This window comes from Oncorhynchus keta, chromosome 34, assembly GCF_023373465.1.
Source record: "Oncorhynchus keta strain PuntledgeMale-10-30-2019 chromosome 34, Oket_V2, whole genome shotgun sequence".
NCBI lineage: Eukaryota > Metazoa > Chordata > Actinopteri > Salmoniformes > Salmonidae > Oncorhynchus > Oncorhynchus keta.
The window spans coordinates 71,068,997-71,082,165 of NC_068454.1; positions in this window are offsets into that span (position 1 = coordinate 71,068,997).

A 13,169-nucleotide genomic window follows, 5' to 3' on the forward strand; every position below is an offset into this window, starting at 1 on the left:
CCACAATGTAACTGTATGTGCTTGCTAGCTTTATTTATCGAATGGATCAATTAAATTGTAAATGTGGATGGGTACGCTATTTCATTCAATGATTACGTTATTGTACAAGGTAGATACAGGAGTAGTCGATAGTCTACAATAATAATGTAATTATCATTTATTACATTGATGAATACAATTGTAAATGGGGATGGTAGGCTACTTCATTCAGTGAATACATTGCTATCTCTGGGAGTATGTTAATGACGGCTTTTCAGCTGCTGAACTATGGCAATGTGGAACTCATTTCTACATTTCTTTCTTTTATTCAAGATGTTATGAGCAAGAGCAACCAATCAGCTTCACTGTAGGTGCTCAACCCAAACCCCTCATTGTTCTCCCTCCACAAGTAACCTCATCCTCTTCTCCTCTCCTAATTCTTTAGGTAACATTTATAAATAAAATGTTTTATTTATTTTATTGCATGCTTATGTGAGATATTTGTCATTAGAATGTCTTCTTTTAGATAATACTGTTGGCTGTTTGCAGTTATCTGTTCTCTGTCAGGGTTCAGTTACTTGGGCCACAGAAAGGGGAGAGGTCAAGCTTGTCTTCATATGTAAACATATCTTTTAAACCATGTGAAGGGATGATTGAGGGGGAACCAATTATCTCTTGGCTCCACAATGTCTGTGTGCCAGTCACTGTCTCTCTGTGATCTTGTCCAGGAGGGGGTGTATTTGATATATGCCATTGGGTGAGGTAATGGTGTTGGTCCTGAGTGGTACCAAGAGCGAGATAAGAACATAGTTTAGGAGACAAAGCTGAACGATAATTTTTAGCCAATGCTGGCTGGCTATGTGTGTCTTTGCTATAAAGGATCTCAGTTGCAATGTGTAAGGACTCTCAGAGAATTCATTTATAGACACTGAATTGATCTGAGAGTCACAGGGTTGTGATGGAGCTCATAATAATTAAAGATGGACTTTATGATAACTCTGACTTGTGTGGTGGTTTGCTCTCATGATTTGGTAAATACAGAACATTTCCACTACAACATATACCCCTGTGCCATCTCGGTGTAACATGATCCATCCAAGGCCTCAGCTGGATGCCTAAAATGTGAGGAGAGTGTAAGCTAAATACTATTGTGTGTGTGTGTGTGTGTGTGTGTGTGTGTGTGTGTGTGTGTGTGTGTGTGTGTGTGTGTGTGTGTGTGTGTGTGTGTGTGTGTGTGTGTGTGTGTGTGTGTGTGTGTGTGTGTGTGTGTGTGTGTGTGTGTGTGTGTGTGTGTGTGTGTGTGTGTGTGTGTGTTCCATGTAAAGACTTGATAAGATGGCAAAGGAGATGGTGATGAGAGTAAGAGCATACAGTATGAAAATAAGGACCCCTTGGGATCTATATCTTGAATAGCAAGCATATGTATGAGTACAGAATCAAATGGTATACACTTAATAGGCTACGCTTGTTGAGTACACTCTTTGAGAAAGGGGTTCCAACAGGGTTCTTTGGCTGTCACCAAAGGAGAGAACTTTTTGGTTCCAGCTGGAACCCTCTGTGGAATGGAGAAAGTGGACATTTTTAAGTTCCTCAACTAACCTGTACCCCCGCACACTGACTCTGTACCAGCACCCCCTGTATATGGCCTCGTTGTTATTGTGTTACTTTTTATTATTTTAGTTTTTACTTTAGTTTATTTGATGAATATTTATTTTAAACAATTCTTGAACTGCACTGTTGGTTAAGAGCTTGTAAGTGAGCATTTCACGGTAAGGTCTACACTTGTTGTATTCAGCATTTCACGGTATGGTTTACACTTGTTGTATTCAGCATTTCACGGTAAGGTCTACACTTGTTGTATTCAGCATTTCACGGTATGGTTTACACTTGTTGTATTCAGCATTTCACGGTATGGTTTACACTTGTTGTATTCAGCATTTCACGGTAAGGTCTACACTTGTTGTATTCAGCATTTCACGGTATGGTTTACACTTGTTGTATTCAGCATTTCACGGTATGGTTTACACTTGTTGTATTCAGCATTTCACGGTATGGTTTACACTTGTTGTATTCAGCATTTCACGGTATGGTTTACACTTGTTGTATTCAGTATTTCACGGTAAGGTCTACACTTGTTGTATTCAGCATTTCACGGTATGGTTTACACTTGTTGTATTCAGCATTTCACGGTATGGTTTACACTTGTTGTATTCAGCATTTCACGGTATGGTTTACACTTGTTGTATTCAGTATTTCACGGTAAGGTCTACACTTGTTGTATTCAGCATTTCACGGTATGGTTTACACTTGTTGTATTCAGCATTTCACGGTATGGTTTACACTTGTTGTATTCAGCATTTCACGGTAAGGTCTACACTTGTTGTATTCAGCATTTCACGGTATGGTCTACACTTGTTGTATTCAGCATTTCACGGTAAAGTCTACACTTGTTGTATTCAGCATTTCACGGTAAGGTCTACACTTGTTGTATTCAGCATTTCACGGTATGGTCTACACTTGTTGTATTCAGCATTTCACGGTAAAGTCTACACTTGTTGTATTCGGCATTTCACGGTAAGGTCTACACTTGTTGTATTCGGCACATATGACAAAGTTTGATTTGATTTGAAATAGCTAATCCTGGCTAAAACAGTCCAGCACAACAACACCCCTTTAACCAGACCTAGAGAGCTGGAGGTGGAAAGTGAGATATCTGCACTCTGGACTGTGGTGAGACAACTTCAACAATATAAAAAGCAAGAGCAGGAGAAGAACAGAGCACTAGAGGAGAGGATCAGACAGCTGGAGGAGAGGTTGAGGGAGATGGCGTGTGACAGAGAACAACGCACTAGAGAGGTGGCACCCCCTGCAGAGAAGCCAGCAGAACAGCCCACCTCAGCTCCCGACAAAAGTCTCGACACCACAGCAGAACAGTCCACACCAGAACCTGACCATAGCACCGACATCACAGTAGAACAGACAAATGAAGAACCCCAAGCCCAGAGGATCTCACCCCCTCTGAACACCTCCCCTATCAGCCACCCTGAAAGCCCTCCTGACAACCCCCCCACACCCACTGAGGACATACACAAGACACACAAGACACAGATTGTACTCCTTATGGACTCAAATGGGAAATATACACAAGAAAACAAAGTTCCCAAACAAAGTGTGTCTAAACTCTGGTGTCCAAACACCCAGCGCTCCCTAGACCTTCTGTCTGAGGACCAACTAGGTTCACCCAGCACTCCCTAGACCTTCTGTCTGAGGACCAACTAGGTTCACCTAGCCACGTAATAATACACACAGGCACAAACAACCTGAGAACACAGCAGGAAAGGGTGGCCACAGCACTGAAGGGAGTGATTGAAAAAGCTTCTACTTTCCCCAATGCACAAGTGGTTATCTCCACCCTGCTACCAAGAAAAGACTTCCACCCTGCTACCATACAGTAAACGCAAGTATTTCCCTTGACTGTGCCTCAAAATCAAATGTTTTCCTGGCCCATCACTCCACCCTGGACTTAAACAGCCTCTATGACCAGGTCCACCTATACAAGGCAGCAGTGCCCACCTTCACCTGGACTCTAAAGGACATCACTCTCAAACACAGCCCCAACACTTCACACAGGAGCAACAGATCAATACACACCCCGCCCAGACATTCGGGATTAGGTACAGAGCAGACCTAACTCACTCCATTAAATTAATCAAAATAGGAACATTTTACATTTGGCTAGAAATTCAAAAGGAAATTATCTTAACAGAAAAAAATGTCCTCCTGTGTGTTACCTATATCCCCCCACTAGAATCCTCATACTTTAATGAAGACAACTTCTCCATCCTGGAGGGGGAAATCAATCATTTCCAGGCCCAGGGACATGTACTAGTCTGTGGCGACCTAAATGTCAGAACTGGACAAGAACCTGACACCCTCAGCACACAGGGGGACAAACACCTACCTGGAGGTGACAGCATTCCCTCACGCATATGCCCCCCTAGGCACAACTATGACAACATAACCAACAAAAACGTATCACAGCTCCTGCAGCTCTGTCACACGCAGGGTATGTACATAGTCAGTAGTAGGCTTCGAGGAGACTCCTATGGTACACCTACAGCTCATCTCTTGGCAGTAGTACTGTAGACGAGAACTGTAGACTACTTTATCACTGACCTCAACAGGGTAGCCTAGTGGTTAGAGCGTTGGACTAGCAACCGAAAGGTTCTGTCGGTCTGCCCCTGAACAGGCAGTTAACCCACTGTTCCTAGGCCGTCATTGAAAATAAGAATTTGTTCTTAACTGACTTGCCTAGTAAAATAAAGGTAAAATAAATAAAATAAAAACCAAGAGTCTCTCAGAGCGTTCACAGTCAGCCCACTGACACCCCTATCAGACCACAGCAAAATCACAGTCTACTTGAACAAAGCAATACTCAATCATGAGGCATCCAAGACGAGTAAAATTAAGAAATTCTACAGATGGAAGGAATGTAGTTTGGAAACTTACCAGAAGACAATTACGCAACAACAAATTCAATCCCTTTTAGACAACTTCCTAGATAAAACGTTCCAAAACATTCCACTGTAATAGTGAAGGTGTCAGCTTGCCTTTCAAATCTAAAAATCTCAAATAGAAAACCGAAGAAAATGAACAACAATGACAAATGGTTTGATGAAGAATGCAAAAATCTAAGAAAGAAATTGAGAAACCTGTCCAACCAAAAACAGAGACCCAGAAAACCTGAGTCTACGCCTTCACTATGGTGAATCACTAAAACAATACAGAAATAGACTACGGAAAAAGAAGGAACAGCACGTCAGTAATAAGCTCAATGATATTGAAGAATCCATAGACTAACCAGTTCTGGGAAAATTGGAAAATACTAAACAAACAACATGAATAATTTTCTATCCAAAATGGAGATGTATGGGTAGACCACTTCTCCAATATTTTTTGGCTCTATAACGAAAAGAACAAACAGCAAAAACATATACATGATCAAATACAAATCTTAAAATCAACTATTAAAGACTACCAGAACCCACTGGATTCTCAAATTACCTTGAATGAACTACAGGACAAAATAAAAACCCTCCAACCCAAAAAGGCCTGTGGTGATGATGGTATCATCAATGAAATGATCAAATATATAGACAACACATTCCAATTGGCTATACTAAAATCTATAACATCATCCTTAGCTCTGGCATCTTCCCCAATATTTGGAACCAAGGACTGATCACCCCAATCCACAAAAGTGGAGACAAATGTGATCCCAATAACTACCGTGGGATATGTGTCAACAGCAACCTTGGGAAAATCCTCTGCATTATCATTAACAGCAGACTCGTACATTCCCTCAGTGAAAACAATGTACTGAGCAAATGTCAAATGGGCTTTTTACCAATGTTATCGTACGACAGACCACGTATTCACCCTGCACACCCTAATTGACAAACAAACCAAGACAAAGGCAAAGTCTTCTCATGCTTTGTTGATTTTCAAAAAGCCTTTGACTCAATTTGGTATGAGGGTCTGCTATACAAATTGATGCAAAGTGGTGTTGGGGAAAAAACATATGACATTATAAAATCCATGTTCCCAAACAACAAGTGTGTGGTTAAAATGGGCAAAAAACACACACATTTCTTCCCACAGGGCCGTGGGTTGAGACAGGGATGCAGCTAAAGCCCCACCCTCTTCAACATATATATCAACGAATTGGCGATGGCACTAGAAAAGTCTGCAGCATCCGGCCTCACCCTACTAGAATCTGAAGTCAAATGTCTACTGTTTGCTGATGATCTGGTGCTTCTGTCACCAACCAAGGAGGGCCTACAGCAGCACCTAGATCTTCTGCACAGATTCTGCCAGACCTGTGCCCTGACAGTAAATCTCAGTAAGACCAAAATAATGGTGTTCCAAAAAAGGTCCAGTCGCTAGGATCACAAATACAAATTCCATCTAGACACCGTTGCCCTAGAGCACACAAAAACTATACATACCTGGGCCTAAACATCAGCACCACAGGTAACTTCCACAAAGTTGTGAACGATCTGAGAGACAAGGCAAGAAGGGCATTCTACGCCATCAAAAGGAACATAAAATTCGACATACCAATTAGGATCTGTCTAAAAATACTTGAATCAGTTATAGAACCCATTGCCCTTTATGGTTGTGAGGTCTGGGGTCTGCTCACCAACCAAGAATTCACAAAATGGGACAAACACCAAATGGAGACTCTGCGTGCAGAATTCTGCAAAAATATCCTCAGTGTACATCGTAGAACACCAAATAATGCATGCAGAGCAGAATTAGGCCGATACCCGCGAATTATCAAAATCCAGAAAAGAGACGTTAAATTCTACAACCACCTAAAAGGAAGCGATTACCAAACCTTCCATAACAAAGCCACCACCTACAGAGAGATGAACCTGGAGAAGAGTCCCTTAAGCAAACTGGTCCTGGGGCTCAGTTCACAAACACAAACACACCCCACAGATCCCCAGGACAGCAACACAATTAGATCTAACCAAATCATGGCCCTAAACAGAGAGTACACAGTGGTAGAATACCTGACCACTGTGACTGACCCAAACTTAAGGAAAGCTTTGACTATGTATAGACTCAGTGAGCATAGCCTTGCTATTGAGAAAGGCCCCCGTAGGCAGACCTGGCTCTCCAGGAAGACAGGCTATGTGCACACTGCCCACAAAATGAGGTGGAAACTGAGCTGCACATCCTAACCTCCTGCTCAATGTATGACCATATTAGAGACACATATTTTCCTCAAATTTCACAGATCCACAAAGAATTCTAAAGAAAAAAAAAAGATAAACTAACAGCAGCAAGATTTGTGACCTGATGCCACAAGAAAAGGTGAACCAGTGAAGAACAAACACCATTGTAAATACAACCCATATCTATGCTTATTTATTTTGCCTTTTGTACTTTAACCAGTTGTACATTGTACACTGTATATATCCAGATGACATTTGTAACGTTTTAATTCTTTTGGAACTTCTGTGAGTGTAATGTTTACTGTTAAATTTTATTGTTTATTTCACTTTGTATATTATCTACCTCACTTGTTTTGGCAATGTTAACATATGTTTCCCATGCCAATAAAGCCCCTTGAATTGAATTGAGTTGAAAATTGAATGGATAGAAATGTATGAAGTTGACATTACATCATAAAATCCACCTTTTACATCGTACATTATCAATTTATCTTATTTGTAACTAATGTTGTTGGTTTGGCGTCAAATAAGCCACTCTTTATATGTTATTTGCCGAATCTCAGTTTGCCATGTGTGTTTTATTCTAGCTAACTTGCATCTTCTTTAGGAGTGCTATTTATATCCCGTCGACTACTCATCATTCATCCATACTGTTTGTCCCATGATTGCAGGTCATTTATGACAAATGTATAAAGTATATGTTTTATTCATTTATGAGCACCAGCCAGCAGCGTATTAGCCTGGATTTGTTAGTTCAGGAAAATATGTGGTACATTCTAGGTGTATTATATTTCTTCGCCACAAGAGTGTGACGTTGAATAATTTCAGGTTCATTTGACAAAGTTTGAATACTAAAATGGATGACAGTTAATTCTGAGGTTGTGAATATGAGATTAGAATATATTTTTATTATGGTAAATTAGGAATTATTAGAAATTGTTAAATGCACTATACGATCACAATGACTTTGATAGACATTTCAATTGTTCTTTTGTTAGTATATTATAGAACAGTTCTATGGAGAATTGCTGTGGGAGTGCTATTTATATCCCGCAGACTACTCATCATTCATCCATACTGTGTGTGTCCCATGATTGCAGCTTCGAAAATAAATGAACTATCTATCCATTACTCCTTTCTGTGTTGACTCGCTGACTTGAGGGAAGGGACCAGGAAGGTCACCATAGCATTGTTTCGCATAGGCGTCAAGTAATTTAGAGGGTTTTTCCCCCCGAAATTGACACTGATAGTACAGTGAGTTTTATATACAATGTGTAGATGTATGGTGCTCCACGTTTGGATGAACAGACCAAGGGGACTGCCAGGGGGAATCCCTCGACGGGTACCTGGAATGATGGAAGGACAATCTGAAGGTAATTATCTTTACACACAACACAGCAGTGTCCAGGCCTCCAGAGTAATCATTCTATAGCCTGCTATATGGCAGGGACCCGTAGCATTTAACTAACGTAAACAATGCACTTGTATATGACATTATGAAGTATCATTTTTTTGATTGACTTAGTGTTTTTCTTTTGCTGTTTTGTATAATGTACTTTGAGGTCACTGATACTCCACCTGATGTGGTGAAATTTGTCGAACCAGATCAGAACGCCTCCGAAGACCACCTTCAGGCACGGACTGAGAAGGATGTGGAGGTTTTTGACCAGGTAACACTGATTGTTCGCTGTTAATTTATTTTCTGGCCCTCCAAGATATACAGTTGAAGTCTGAATTTTACATACACCTTCACCAAATACATTTAAACTCAGTTTTTCACAATTCCTGACATTTAATCAGAGTAAAAAGTCCCGGTCTTAGGTCAGTTAGAATCACCACTTTATTTGAAGAATGTGAAATGTCAGAATAATAGTAGAGATAATTCTTTATTTCAGGTTTTATTTCTTTCATCACATTCCCAGTGGGTCAGAAGTTTACATACACTCAATTAGTATTTGGTAACATTGCCTTTAAATTGCCTTCAAACATTTTGGGTAGCCTCCACAAGCTTCCCACAATAAGTTGGGTGAATTTTGGTCCATTCCTCCTGACCTAGCTGCTGCAACTGAGACAGGTTTGTAGGCCTCCTTGCTCGCACACACTTTTTCAGTTCTGCCCACAAATTATCTATAGGATTGCGGTCAGTGAGGTTTGTGATGGCCACTCTAATACATTGACTTTGTTGTCCTTAAGCCATTTTGCCACAACTCTTGAAGTATGTTTGGGGTCATTGTGCATTTGGAAGACCCATTTGCAACCAAGCTTTAACTTCCTGACTGATGTCTTGAGATGTTGCTTCAATATATCCACATGATCTTCCTACCTCATGATGCCATCTATTTTGTGAAGTGCACCAGTCCCTCCTGCAGCAAAGCACCCCCACAACATGATGCTGCCACCCCCGTGCTTCACGGTTGGGAGAGTATTCTTCAGCTTGCAAGCCTCACCCTTTTTCCTCCAAACATAATCATGGTTATTATGGCCAAACAGTTATATATTTGTTTCATCAGACCAAAGGACATTAATCCAAAAAGTACGATCTTATGTGCAGTTGCAAACCGTAGTCTGGCTTTTTTTATGGCGGTTTTGGAGCAGTGGCTTCTTCCTTGCCGAGTGGCCTTTCAGGTTATGTCGATATAGGACTCGTTTTACTGTGGATATAGATACTTTTGTACCTGTTTCCTCCAGCATCTTCACAAGGTCCTTTGCTGTTGTTCTGGGAATGATTTGCACTTTTCGCACCAAAGTACGTTCATCTCTAGGAGACAGAACGCCTCTCCTTCCTGAGTGGTATAACAGCTGCGTGGTCCCATGGTGTTTATACTTGCTTATTATTGTTTGTATAGATGAATGTGGTACCTTCAGGCATTTGTACATTTCTACCAAGGATGAACCAGACTTGTGTAGGTCTACAGTTTTTTTTATGAGGTCTTGGATGATTTCTTTTGATATTCCCATGATGTCAAGCAAAGAGGCACTGAAATTGAAGGTAGGCCTTGAAATACATCCACATGTACACCAAATTGACTCAAATTATGTCAATTAGCCTATCAGAAGCTTCTAAAGCCATGACATCATTTTATGGAAATTTCCAAGCTGTTTAAAAGGCCCAATAAACTTAGTGTATGTAAACTTCTGAGCCACTGGAATTGTAATACAGTGAATTATAAGTGAAATAATCTGTCTGTAAACAATTGTTGGAAAAAATACTTTCGCCATGCACATAGTAGATGTCCTAATCGACTTGCCAAAACTATAGTTTGTTAACAAGACATTTGTGGAGTGGTTGAAAAGCGAGTTTTAATGACTCCAACCGTGCAGCCGAAACGCGTCGTTTAAAAAAAGCTTTATTTCTATTGAACATTCCATACTAATGCATTTTAATGAATTATATGAAGAGTGCCTTGGTCCTCATTTCTTTTTGATGTACTGAATATAAGATGTATTTGTAATAATATGAAATATAATTGCATTTATATCTATTATCAATCAAGGTGAGACTGAACATGGACAGGGTGCATGAGAAGGAGAGCCACCTGAGAAGAATCAAGGGGACCTAGTGCTTCGACATCTGGGTGAATAACTTGGCTTGGAAGAAGGACAAAAGGAAGTTGAGATATGGGAAAGCTTGGTGCTCTTTCGCTCCTAGCTGGGGTCAACATCCGTTAAGGTGAATATAAAAATCTCCGATGATAACTATTTACATTTGCTGCCTAGTGGTGGGCAGCTTCGCCAGTACCAACACTGGCACAGGGTTTTCTCCCAATAGTCAATCTCAAGGCTAACCACTGGGTCACGTTAAGTAACGGTCACGTCCAGGTAGGTACTGTTAAGGTGTATGACTCCAGTGGTCATGACACCACCCTGGAGTTTCTCAAAACTCATCTTTATCTTTTCCAGGGACCATCCCTTACCAACCCCACTGACATAAAGAAAATAGACAGGTATATTTTCTGTCTGCCAGTAACATTATTGCATATCTAATCAAACATTTAAATTAAATAATTCAATAACTTTATTTTTACATACCTGATAATAATTTAACCTGTGTGTTTTCTTTTTTATGTCTGTTTCCTACCCTGTTCCCTTTACTCTGCTCCTGTTCTCCAGGACCTAGTGGTTCTGCCTAACACCCAGACATGGATCCACCTGATGTTCTCCATTATCAACCACCCTCCAAATTTTCATTACATCAGCTACTGTTATTGTCAAGTTGTCATTATCTGCTAAGAAAGAGCAAGAAAACTATCATACTGGGCACATAATGTGAGCTGCATAGATTAGCTAAAAACACTGGCACTGCAAACACTCAGAACAAAGATGGCAGCAGCGCCTGGATATAACAAGATTCAACAACTGAGACATAAACTGAACAAGTTCCACAGACATGTGACTAACAGAAATTGAATAATGTGTCCCTGAACAAACGGGGGGGAGGGGTTTTTGAATGCGCCACTAGAGACCTAGACTACCCCTAACAAAGGAAAGGGAAAGGGGATACCTAGTCAGTTGTACAACAATGCATTCAACCTCAGAATCAGAGAGGTGTGGGGGGCTGCCTTAATCGAAATCCACGTATTGGTCGCCTGAGGAACAGTGGGTTAACTGCCTTGCTCGGGCAAAATTACAAAAAAAAGTTTATCATTGAGAAGATAGGCCTATTTTAGCGAAATCGGCAAATGAAATTGATGAACTAAACGGACACTTAAACTAACACAACGCGTAACACATGTAGATGTTTTTAAGGCGTTCACGGTAAGATCATTCATGATAAACTGGCACGTGACATGTCAGTGACACGTTACGCAATGTGAACACTGCGTCTACATGACGTGTACGTGTCACGTGACGTGAAGCGCCGGCAGTTTGACGCCTTAGAAACAAACTTGTCTCCATTGACAGTCCATGTAAACTCATGCTGTTATTTTATGGAGCTAGGAAAACGTTAGGTGACTTGGTGAGAGGTATCAGTAGCTTCATGAGGCTTAATTCTGGCATGAATCACCCCCCATAGAGCTGGTAGTTGCAAACAGCTTACCAAGACTAGTATCGATACACACTACCCTCTCCATCCTTCCTCAGGAACTGATAGCCTTTCCATCAGTTGCTATATTCTAGGCAGTGGTGAACAATCGGTAAGCTAAAATGGATGCATATGTGTTCCCCACTTCTTCCTCTTGCCTAATGTTCTGCAATTAATTAACCATAAACGTTATGCAAGTATGCTTTGATTTTGGACCAGGCAATGCAGAGACTGGAGGGGGTCAAATTAGCCAAAGGGGAGATTATGTAACTATAATGAAAAATATTACATTTATTTCATGTTCTTATAGGCTTTTTAATCAACGCAATTTTTTAGCATCCAGTTTGTTACCATGTGGACATTCTTACCTAAATTCTATTGAAATTCAAAAGCTATACTTTCTAAAAGGCTATATTCCGAAGATAGAGATGTGAGGTAATAGGCAAAACAGCTGTGAAACCAAAGGCAGTACAGTATGAAGATGGGCTAAAATTGCTTCTCCAATTTAAGCGATGTCATGGAGACGTTGGCTCGCCAAGTGCATGCATAGAAACACGTCTAATGGTCGTCTTGCGCCGAACTGCACATGTGCCGGCCGTCAAATCAACCGCACTCCTTCGATATAGGTTGTTTTTGAAGAAAAATGTAATCCTATCAGTTTGTCACTTTCGCAAGTTTGGAGTAATGACATTTGTTTACTGAAAACATTCGCTCGAATCTAGGTTGTACCTTTTTCTATTTTGAGGAAACTAACAACTAAGGAATCATTTTTTACTTCGTTCATTGACTCATTGGTCTGGTCTGTTTGGTCTGTTTCGCAAGTGTTTTCCCAGTAGTCTTGCGATGTTGCGCCTCTGGGTTTAGAAACTCTCTGGCGAAACTCTCCCGTCTCCAGTCGCTGAGCTGAGATGTTATCCTTTGCCAGACCGCTACCTCCATAGGTTGATTAAGGGTTTCCGACTCCGGGAACTAGATGGCGTTCAGCCTTATTGAATTGTACAATATATATTTTTTAATAATCCTTGGTCAATTTCCCTAGGTTACACTTGGGGGAGTAATTTATTATATGCTATAGTTGATATGAATGGGAAATGGTGGAATCTGTCTTTTTCCACATTTCATACAGTTCATACATTTACTTTAAGTTATCTTGGGCATTCAACAACTGGTTATGAAAGTGCACCCTCTTCAATGATGTCCCAAATGCAGGAGGCTAATGTGGAGTCTAGACGCGAGACATCCTCGATGCATTCTGGGTCTAATTAACAAACATCCCTGCTCTTCTTCACAGATATCCAGGGGTATGACCTCGCAGGGGACCACCTTAAGTAAGTGCGTCACGGTCACGATGTCTTGGATTATTCTGAAATAGGAAACTGTTAAAATCATTATGCATACGATAAGTACGTCTTTATATGGGGAGT